This window comes from Camelus ferus, chromosome 21 (genome assembly GCF_009834535.1).
Source record: "Camelus ferus isolate YT-003-E chromosome 21, BCGSAC_Cfer_1.0, whole genome shotgun sequence".
NCBI lineage: Eukaryota > Metazoa > Chordata > Mammalia > Artiodactyla > Camelidae > Camelus > Camelus ferus.
This window is the reverse complement of record NC_045716.1, coordinates 5820772-5830871: the sequence shown is the minus strand read 5'-3', so window position 1 is coordinate 5830871 and position 10100 is coordinate 5820772. Positions and strand designations below refer to the sequence as shown.

The 10100-nt window shown below is 41.9% G+C and overlaps 1 long non-coding RNA gene and 1 other non-coding gene across 2 annotated transcripts; both read left to right on the top strand.

Annotated features, from left to right (window-relative positions):
• On the top strand, positions 1 to 74 carry TRNAV-AAC. The gene has a single exon. It is a non-coding gene; the product is annotated as a tRNA-Val (tRNA).
• Positions 75 to 3946: 3872 nt separating this feature from the next.
• LOC116658637 lies at positions 3947 to 10100 on the top strand. Its single transcript, XR_004313860.1, has 2 exons — positions 3947 to 4170; positions 7314 to 10100. It is a non-coding gene; the product is annotated as an uncharacterized LOC116658637 (long non-coding RNA).

The window sequence follows — 10100 nt, the reverse complement described above, 5'->3', positions numbered from 1 at the left end:
GGGAGGGTATAGCTCAGTGGTAGAGTGCATGCCTAACATGCATGAGGTCCTGGGTTCAATCCCCAGCACTGCCATTAAAAATAAATAAATAAACCTAATTACCTCCCCCCCACCAAAATAAACCCAAACAAATGAAAAATGGTAAAGTCTGGCATCTCTGACTCTGGAAGGGAAAGCACCCCCGGAACACAGCCCTCTCCTTGAGCAGGATGAGTGAGATCACAGGTGTCTGTGACACTGGCAGAAGGGAGGGCCCGTCAGTCTTAAATTGTTGGAAAACAAGTTAAAACAGTTACCTTCGTGTTTCCTTGCTCTTAAACAGTCACATTTATGTAAAGAAGACATTACCTCAGAGTCAGTCATGACGCCTTCAAGAACCTTGAGGTGTCCTGTTCGATTCAGACCTTCCCCCTCAAGGGAGTATAATTCCCTGAGCACTCGGGTAGAAATAGAATGACCTCATTTCCAAAAAGCTCCAAGTGACCAGCAACCATACTGATGTAATTTTTATGTGTGGTGCTTAGTGTATTTCTTATTCACTTTGGGGTTAATGTTAAGAATTTTGATGACAAGTTTAGATACAAACATTTCCTTCATTTATTCATTTCATAAATATTTAGTGAGGAGCTCTGTGGAGATAAATGACACAGTACCTGCCTTCAGAAGTAGTAACAGCCTTCTTTGGAGTGCTCACTATGTGCCAGGAGCCATTCAAAATGCTATACTTAGCTTTTCTCACTTCATCTTAGCAAGAACTCTGTAGGTACTTTAGCATCTCCATTTTGCAGATGGCAAAACGAAGGCACAGATTAGCAAGTTGTCTAATGGCACCAAATTAGGACATTGCAGAGTCTGATTCTGAATCCAGGCAATCTTGCTCCAGGGCCCGAATTCTTAACCATTGTACTCGAAGTGCCTTGGGTCTAAAGAGAGAAAACAGACAAGTGTACTATGACTGAAAGAAGTGTGGGACATCAGCAAGTATCTAAGGGATATGTCGACCTAAGCTGCCCATCACCATGACATATGTATTTAGCCAAATTCCCTGCTTTGCATGAGATTCAAGAGCCTGCCTAGGAAAGTACTTCACCCTAATCCAAAAGAGGTAGGAACACACAGACATATAAGTTGGTGGAGGTGAGAAGATGTTCCAGAGGAGGAGTTAGATTGAGACTAGGAAGTTTTTTCTAGCAGAGAATCCAGTCTCAGCTCATCGAGGCCAGATAGAAGACTGTCTGGGAGCAGAGGGGACAAAGGAGAGCTTGGTGACAGATGGCCAGGTCATAAGAGGCCACACATGCCATGCCAAGAAGTGAGGGTTTTATCTTGAAAAATTTGCACTTTAGAAAAATCACTGGCTGCATGATAGAGAATGGATTAGAGATGGACAAGCTGGAGGCAAGCAGACCAGCCAGGAGTTGCTTGGGGTAATCCTGGGTAGAAAAGATGGGGGCTTGGCTTAGGCAGTGGTAGATGAAATGAAAGTAAGTAAGTGGATTCCAGAGATATTTAAAGGTATAATCATCAGACTCAGACTTGACTGGAAATGGGGTACAGATGAGGGAGAAGAAGTTGAGAATGACACTCACATTTCTAGCTTTGGGTAAATGGTAGGACCATTCACTGGCACAGGGAACCCAGCAGAAAGAAGAGGCTGGGAGGGAAAGGTAGGTGCCTTTGGAGCAGTTAGAGTTTGAAGAGCATGAAGTGCCTCCAGACCATCTAAGTGGACATGTTCATGAGACAGGTTGATATACACACATACCAGTCCCAGAGGGGCGATCTAGGCCAGAATTGTGGATTTGAATCACAGGCAAATAGATGGTAACTAAAGGCAAGGGAGTGGATGGGGCCACTCAGGGTAAGTGTGTAGATTGAGAAATGAAAAGGACCCAACACAGGGAAAGAGATGGCTGGCAAAAGAGAAGCTTAAAAGAAATACAGCCAGAAAAGTAGAAAGAAAATCCAGCCAAGCAAAGAAAGCAGTTCAAGAGATGGCGAACCATAGTGTAAAACATTGAGAGGTGAAGAAATAAATGGAGTGAGCAGTGTCCCTAGGATTTTGCAATAAGAAGGTCATTGGTACCCTCAGAGATGCAGATTGACAAAAACGTTGATGGCGTGTGCCATGATGTGGTGGGGGTGAGGAGTGTGTGGGGGATAGAGCAGTCATGACACCAAGTGTAGACAATTCCTAGAGACGTGTGGCTGAGAAGGGGAAGAGAAAGTGCAGAGGCTGTGGGACGATGCTCGTTTGTTTGTTTTGTTTTGTTTTTATTGATTATGCAGAGATTTGAACATTTTAAAATATTGATGAAAGGATTTAGTTGGGGAGGGAAAGGTGAGTAATGAAGAGAGAAGGAGAAATCAATAGGACAGTGGGAGGGTCTGGGATTCAAAGGACAGGCAGGGGCTTTAGCTGCAGAGGGGAAGGAAGACTTCCATCACGAGCACAGAGAAGGAGGATGAGGTGCGTCTGGTGGGAGGTCAGACTGCAGGATTGTGGTAGGAATTTGAGGTGGTTATCATCCGGTGCCTTGTACTTTCCCTATCAGTGGATGTTGAGTCATTTGCTGAGAGGGAAGGAGAAGTGATCTGTGTGGGTGGGAAGGATGGCTGCAGATTTGCAGAGAGACAAGAACTTGTAAGAGAGCTGCTTTGGAGAATGGAAGGGAACGTACCGCGAGGGTTCCCCGGGTCTGGAGTGAAGTCGGAGAACCCCACCCACTGTGGTGTATGCATTCAGCCAAATTCCCTGCTTTGTATGAGACCTAGGAGTTTGCCTGGGCAAGTGTTTGATCCTACTCTACAAACAAGTTTGAAACATAGGTGGATACGTCAGCTACTTAACTGGACTTAGAATAAATAAATATTTCTTAGAGTTAATATTCATTAATGATTCATTTTAGGTGCTGTATTTACTGTGGATAAGCAGACCCCACAAATCTCACCTTTTCATTAGATTCTACTTTTTTATTTGTTTTGTTTTGGGGGGAGGTAATGAGGTTCATTTATTTTTAAACGGAGGTACTGGGGAGTGAACCCAGGACCTCATGCATGCTAAACACACACTCTACCATTGAGCTATCCCCTCCCGCACTCCATTAGATTCTAATATCACGACATTGAACTAACTGGTGTAAGGAGGTGGTGTGGATAGTTAAAAGCTCAGGCTCTGGAGTCAAACTTGAGATTCAATCCTGCTGAGGCTACCGACCAGCTATGTGACCTCCAGCAAGATAATATGGACACGTACCTCATAGGCTTGTTAAAGGAGATGATGCATTTGGTGGGATATTTTTGATATGTTAACTTTTTAAGTTATTAGCAAATTTCCTTCCTGGAACTGTTTTTTTTTGTTTGTTTGTTTTGTTTTTTTTTTTGTGTGATCTGCTCCTGGAAGTAGATTGGGGAAGGGTAAGTGAAAAAAAAAAAAAAAGGAGAAAAAAAATGTGTCTTCCTAATTAGGGCACACCTAAACCTATTAAGAAGATTAGGCCAGGCAAACAATACATCTGAAGCCAACAGCAAGAGAAGGATTGTCTCTGGGCAATTGATTTTCCCTGTAGAAAAGATTCCCTACTTCCTGGAGAGAAAAAAAGGAACTGAGAGAAAAGGGTGTCTGCGTGTGTTTGTGTGTGTCTGTGTGTGCACAGGTGTGTGTAGGATGGTGTCACTGGAGAGAAGTCAAGACTTATCAGATCCAAGCCCAAAGGAATGAGGGATAACTCAGCAAGTTATCTATTGCCAGACACTCCGCTGGTTATCTGTTGCGCAGTAACAAATTACCCCCAAACTTAGCAGTCAAAGGAAATAAATAAACATTGATTATTTCCCAGTTGCTGAGTGTCAGGAATCTGGGTGTGGCTTAGCTGGGTGGTTTTCACTCAAGGTCTCTCTAGAGACTGCAGTGAAGCCTTTGGCTGGGCCGCCATCATCTGAAGACTTGATTGGAGCTGGAGAATCTACTTCCGAGCTCACTTACATGGCTATTGGAATGAAGCCTTGATTTCTCACCATGTAAGCCTCTCCGTCGCGATGCTCAAGACATGGCAGACAGCCTCCCCCAGAATGAGTGATCTGAAAGAGGGAAGAGGAGAGACCAAGACAGAAGACATAGTGTCTTTTATTACTTAATCTTGGCTGTGTCCTACGATCACTTCTGCCCTAGTACGTAGATCAACCCTGGTGCAATGTGGGAGGGGACTGTAGGAAACGTGACTACTAACAGATGTCGGCCGTTGGGGTTATTTCAGAGCCTGGCTATCAGAGATGCTGTCAGGGGCTTGTTGGAGCAGCCAGGCATGAGTGGGAGCGGACTACCTGACTTCCCTGGAATTTTGTTCAGCACTGTGTCTCTGCCAGCCTCACTTCCCTTTGGTGTTATTTAAAGACTTCTCTTCTACAGCAGACTTCCCCTTATTTTACAGGGCCTCTAGCAGGAGTGGTGGCCACCATGCTCTGAATCTTGGCTTCTTTATGCTTACCCTGTTGTGTGACCCCCACCTTGCAGTGAGCCCCAAAGATGGATGCCTGGATTTATTCCTGGGTGGGTGTACTCAGGAACCTCCCTCATTATCCAGGACAGTAGTTAAACATACTCCAACTTCATAATAACAGCTAATCTTACCAGATATTTATTTACCAGACACTATGAAGTCTTTCAGATGAAGAATTTAAGGCCCAGTGAGGTTAAGTAACCTGGTGAAGGTAATAATTAATGGGTGGTAAAGCTAAGATTTGAACCCTCTAAACCTGGTTCTAAATCCATGCTCTCAGTTCCTAATTCTATATTTTCAGCACAGAGCCCAACGTTAGTAAATATTCAGTAAATGTTTGTTATTATTAAGTTTTCTCATTGGAGACAAACGTAACTTTCTACATTCAAGAAGCTAAAGAATTGGTATATTCATTTAAAAAGGTAAACATTATGTTTTTATTACTTTTTTTGTTGCTATCACCAACAACCTGACAAAGCTTATATAAAGTTGTATTTACCAAATAGCTATTTTGATCGAAGTGCCTGCTGAATTGCTCAATGGTGGATCCAGATTGGCTATGGCTACCATTTGTTTTACCTTCTGTTTAGACAGTTTTAATAACCCAAAGTCATCCTTCCAAACATCGGTGTCAAAAGCTGCCAGTTCTTCTCTGGACTCAACTGTAATCCACACTGCTGCCTTCCTTGAGGGGACTGAAAGGAGTGTGGATTCTTCCAGGTTTGAATTTGGCCTCCAGTCCCAAACCTGAGCGGTGTGACCTTGGGAAAGGTACTTAATGTTGCTGAGAAGCCGTTTACTCCTATGTAAAATGGGGCTGCTGGGAGGATTAAAAGAGATAAGATATGTAAAGCACTTAGCACAGTGCTTATCGCAGAGTAGGCTAAATGTAGTTAAATGCCTTCTCCATTTCCTTCTCTCAATAGGGTTTAATTACGCTGGTCATTGTGGTCCCAAATCATTCTGCTTACGCCAGTTTGTGGCATCTGAAATTTATCAGATGATATTCAAATGCATGAGTGCCTAGTGATATCTGTATTTGTTTTGTATTTTGTTTCTAGACAAGGCTCATCGCCCCTGATGTATTCCCTGAAAGCAGAGGCTATTTCCCGTTCATACTTACATTTTTGTTCCCTGTGGTGCCTAGCAAAATGACTGGCACATAGTAGTATTTAATATGTATCTGCTGGCCTAAATTGAAATCAGAGTAAATGGAAAGGATTGAAACTAACACAAAATAGGAAATGCTTGCAATGAAAGGTGAAGAAGATGGGCTTGAGGAGAAGGGAAATTCATATTTCCAGGAAACAAATCACGTGCCCTGCATAGATTTTCATACTGCATATCATTCAACACCCTCCACGTACATCTTCAAACTCAATTAAATAACATTTCAAGTCTTTAAAGAGATAATGGTGGCAGAAATAGACAGAGATTCATCTTTTGAAAATATTTAACATTTTATTTCATGAGCTTAAATGATATGAACTCCTAGTACTGGAGAAATTATACCATTACTCATATTAATGATTTAACTGGTTTCCAAGTGTTTTAGTTCTATTATTGCTTAAAGAGAGAGTTCTTAGAAAGGAGAAGAATTTGCCCTAGAGGAAGTCAGTCTGTATTCTCCATTCAACTAATAGGACACTTGATAATAGATTCCTAATGGATCCCTGATAATATGAGTGGAACAGTGGGCCCAAGGCATTTTATTTCCCTTTCCCTATTGTCTAGTCACTTCTGAATGACAAACTATCAGCCGTGGATCAACCCAACCGTCTGATTCCTCCATGCCCACATCAATCACTTGGTACCCTGGAGTTGCTGCCTCCTGTTTGGGTGTGCAGGGCTGTGGCTCTTTTTAACCTCCCTGCACCATTGTATGTCCTTTATTCAATGGTACATGTCCTGTCAAAGAAATGCCTGGTTGGAGTTACTCAGTTTCCTGGGTATCTCCCACTAATACAGGAAGTATACATGTTTTTGAACTTCTGTTTGTTTTCCTTTTGCTTGAAAAAGAAAAAAAAAAAAAAAGAAAAGAAATGCCTGGTCATGGCACAGCTCTGGCAAGCTCTCAGGAGAGGATGGGGGTTTCTCTTCCAGGAGAGTCCCTTTAGTCCCTCGCAGTGTTATGGAGATGCGCTGGCTTTCTTCTTAAGGGGCAAATGAGGATAGGTTCAGGAACAGAATTTCTCTTTCTTCAGGTTGTATTGCTGAGTTGGGTCCCCTTTTCCAGTCTTCTCCCCCTCTGATGGTGATTTTTCTCCTTTCAGGGGCCCCCTTGTCCTCCTCTGCAGTCCAGATCCTATTATGGGGGTGGGTGGGGATGAGATGGGGCTCAGGGAGTGGGTGAGGAGGTCTGTCAATGCACATTACTTGGTAATAACTTTTTCTTGGCGAAAAGTTTATTGGTTTGTTTTTAGACAGAGTCAAAATGTTCCCATATCAAAACAGCCACTTCAAGGCAGCCACATCAAGATGTTCCTGGCATCAAAATGACTGTGTCAAAGCTGTGTGTCAGCAAATTGACTACAACAAAACAGCCTGTATCAAAATGGCTGTATCCTACGTTGGCACAGGACTTGCCATCCAAGCAATGAGTTTTAGAATGTCAGTGCTGTTTATAGTAAGATAAGATGAGAAGTTGTTTCTTTCCATTGATGCTTCTAGAGCTGGACTTGACCACAAGGAACTGGATGACAAGGAGGCACCACTCTTTCTTCCTAGTTATCACTGCCTCCTGCAAAAAGTAATTAGGCACAAATTAACAAAGATGATCCTGCTTTTACTAATTTTATAATCATGCTTTTGCAGTTCGTTCTCATCACAAAGATCTTTTGGAATTATCTACTGAGAATCAGCCAACAAATGTATGCCAACATGAAGGGAGCCTGGAGTCACTTGTTAACTGCCTACCGCTACTGTGTTCAACCAAGCCTAGAAGAACCATAACATGTGCAAATGCCCTGAGATGCTGCCTCTTCAGATACCCAAATAGGTTGCAAAACCTTTCCTGGAAGATTGGATGTTAGAAACCTTCCTTGACTTCTATCTGCGGGCTAAGAAAACTTATAGATTGGGCAGAATCTTGCACTGGGTATGCAAATAGATAGTGGACATGGCTCTGTCCTGCATTAATTGTCCCACCTCTTCCTTGACTTCAAGGTACTATGCTCTCTTGGCTTTATCTTGCCTCACTGGCCGCTCCTTCTCTGTCCCTTTCTGTCTCTCATTTTTCTATATGACCTCTAAACATTGGAGTGCCTCTGTGCTCAGGCATGGTCCCTCATCTCTAGAGCTAATTCTCTTGCTGGAGAGCTCATTCAATTCTGTGACTTTAAATAGCATCTCTGTGCTGATTACTCCAAAAATACACTTCTAGCCCTAACCTTTCCTAGAACACCAGATTCATAAATCCAATATCTCCATTTGAATGTCCAAGAGGCATCTCAAATGTATGGGTCCAAAACGGAGCACTAGATTTCCCAACCTAAACCTGTTCTTCTAGTCTTCATCTTAGTGCCAAAATTAACTATGTAGTTGTGCAAGCCACAAACACAGAAATTATCCCTGACTTTCTTTCTCTTTTTAAATACATATATTATCAGCAAATGCTACTATAGCTGTGCCTCCAAAACGTAGTTGGACTCCTTTCTTATCTCTCCACTGGCACAAACACAGAGTCGAAGTCACTGTCATCTCTTACCAGGGCTACTACAAGGGCCTCTTAATTGATCTTCTCCTTTCTTTGCATGACTGTCTCCTTCAGCCCCCTAGGTCTCAGACAACAGGTCAAAGCTCAAAGAGGACTTCCCAAACTACCCTGTTGGGAGTACCTCCCTTTCCCCCAGCTTGTTCTCTGTCAAATCACCGTGTTGACTTTCTTCATGGAATTTACCACAGTATGTGATTGTCTATTTCCTTCCTATTGACTGTGTTCCCTGCTGGAATCTAAGCTCCAATGGAGCAGGGAGTTCAACTCTTTTCTTCTCCATTCAATTCCCAGGGTTCACCGCAGTGTTTGACCCACAGTAGGACCTTGACAAATATTTGCTGGAAATAACGAATTCAAGTCTTTCCAAAAGAGAAAAAAAATCTCTTTGGGATTCCAAAAATTTAGGATCCACCAATATTTGCTATTGTTCAGAAATGATTTATTCAGGTTAGCCACACATACATACATACAAACATGAGGAAAGTTCATTTAAAGGCATTAACTCGAGACTATTTTAAGACCCAGTTCAGACATAACTCTGTAAAGACTATTCCTTGGTTGTCCCGACTTGAAAATGACAATGGTGACTACCTGGTTCCAGCACCAATCATTGGCAATAACTAAAGGTGTTCTGCTGCACAAGATTTTACAAAAGATTAAGTTAGGAAGAAACAATCACATGGCTTAAAATGAACAATATTGAATTTTTAGTTACCTGACACATAAACATACATACCTTATAAACAGAAATTAGTCAAGAAATGAGGAAATATTATTTTATAAACTGGCACAAGAGTTCTCTTTAGGTAAAGATTGTCTTTGTTTAGAATAATATCTTGAGAAACGCCTAAGAAGTGAAAGTAGAGGCTCTGTGTGTGTTGGAAAGAAACAACAAAAGATCACAAAATCATTATGCATAAGAAATTGGGGAAGAAAAGAGAAGTAAATGACGAGGAAGAGTGGAGGTGAAGGTTGAAGAAAATGTCAGGAGGCTTAACTTTGGGTTAGTAGGAATAGAGCAAGAAAATCAAGTTTTCAGTTTTAACTTAGCTGCTGAAGAGTGCTGCGTATTTGCCATTTAGCTCCCTATCTGGCAGACATTATCTTTGAATCTCCAGGAAGGGTCTATTACACACAGCTGCCCCTCATGAATTTGGGGTGGGAAATCTAGGAGGAAGGGCTGGACCCACCCTGGAGTTGGTGCCAAATGAAAATAAAGAAACAGCTGCAAGATAGAGAATTAAAAATGGGAATTCAGCAGAAGCCAGAAAGCAAACCCTGAGGTTATCAAGAGAATGGGGAGCCCAGAAAAACTGCAGGGAGTTTGCAGAGAGCACTGGTTTTCCCATAAGACATGGGATGGGGTTTCCAGATGAATTTATATAAACCTCAAGGTGATATCTGGATTTGCAGATAATCCAGGAGCCACTAACAATGTGATCCCACTGGTAAATAGTAATCACTCCTCCCCATAGCGTTAGTGAAAACCCTAGTTAGGGATGATTGACAGTGTGTGTTCCAATTGTATTCTCTCCTTTCATTCTATCCTACTTCATTTGTTTCTATGTTCCTCTGTGGTTCCATACTCCAATCTAGACCATATTAGCTAGACTCATAGGTCACTAGTTTTTTGGTTTTTGTTTTGTTTTTTTTACTTTTCTTAGAGTTGGTTAGCCAGAGCAAAAAAAATTAATTTATGAAGTCTACCTGGTGGGAAAGGTCTAGTGAAAACTAAATTTTAAGCAATAATAATCAGAAAGACCAAAAGTTTCTGCAAAGAGCGTATTCAATTCAACTACATCATTTATTCATTGAATTCCACAAATATTTGTAGGTTCTCAAACTTTGAATACGAATGAATAAAGCTCAATGGCTTCTTTTGATGA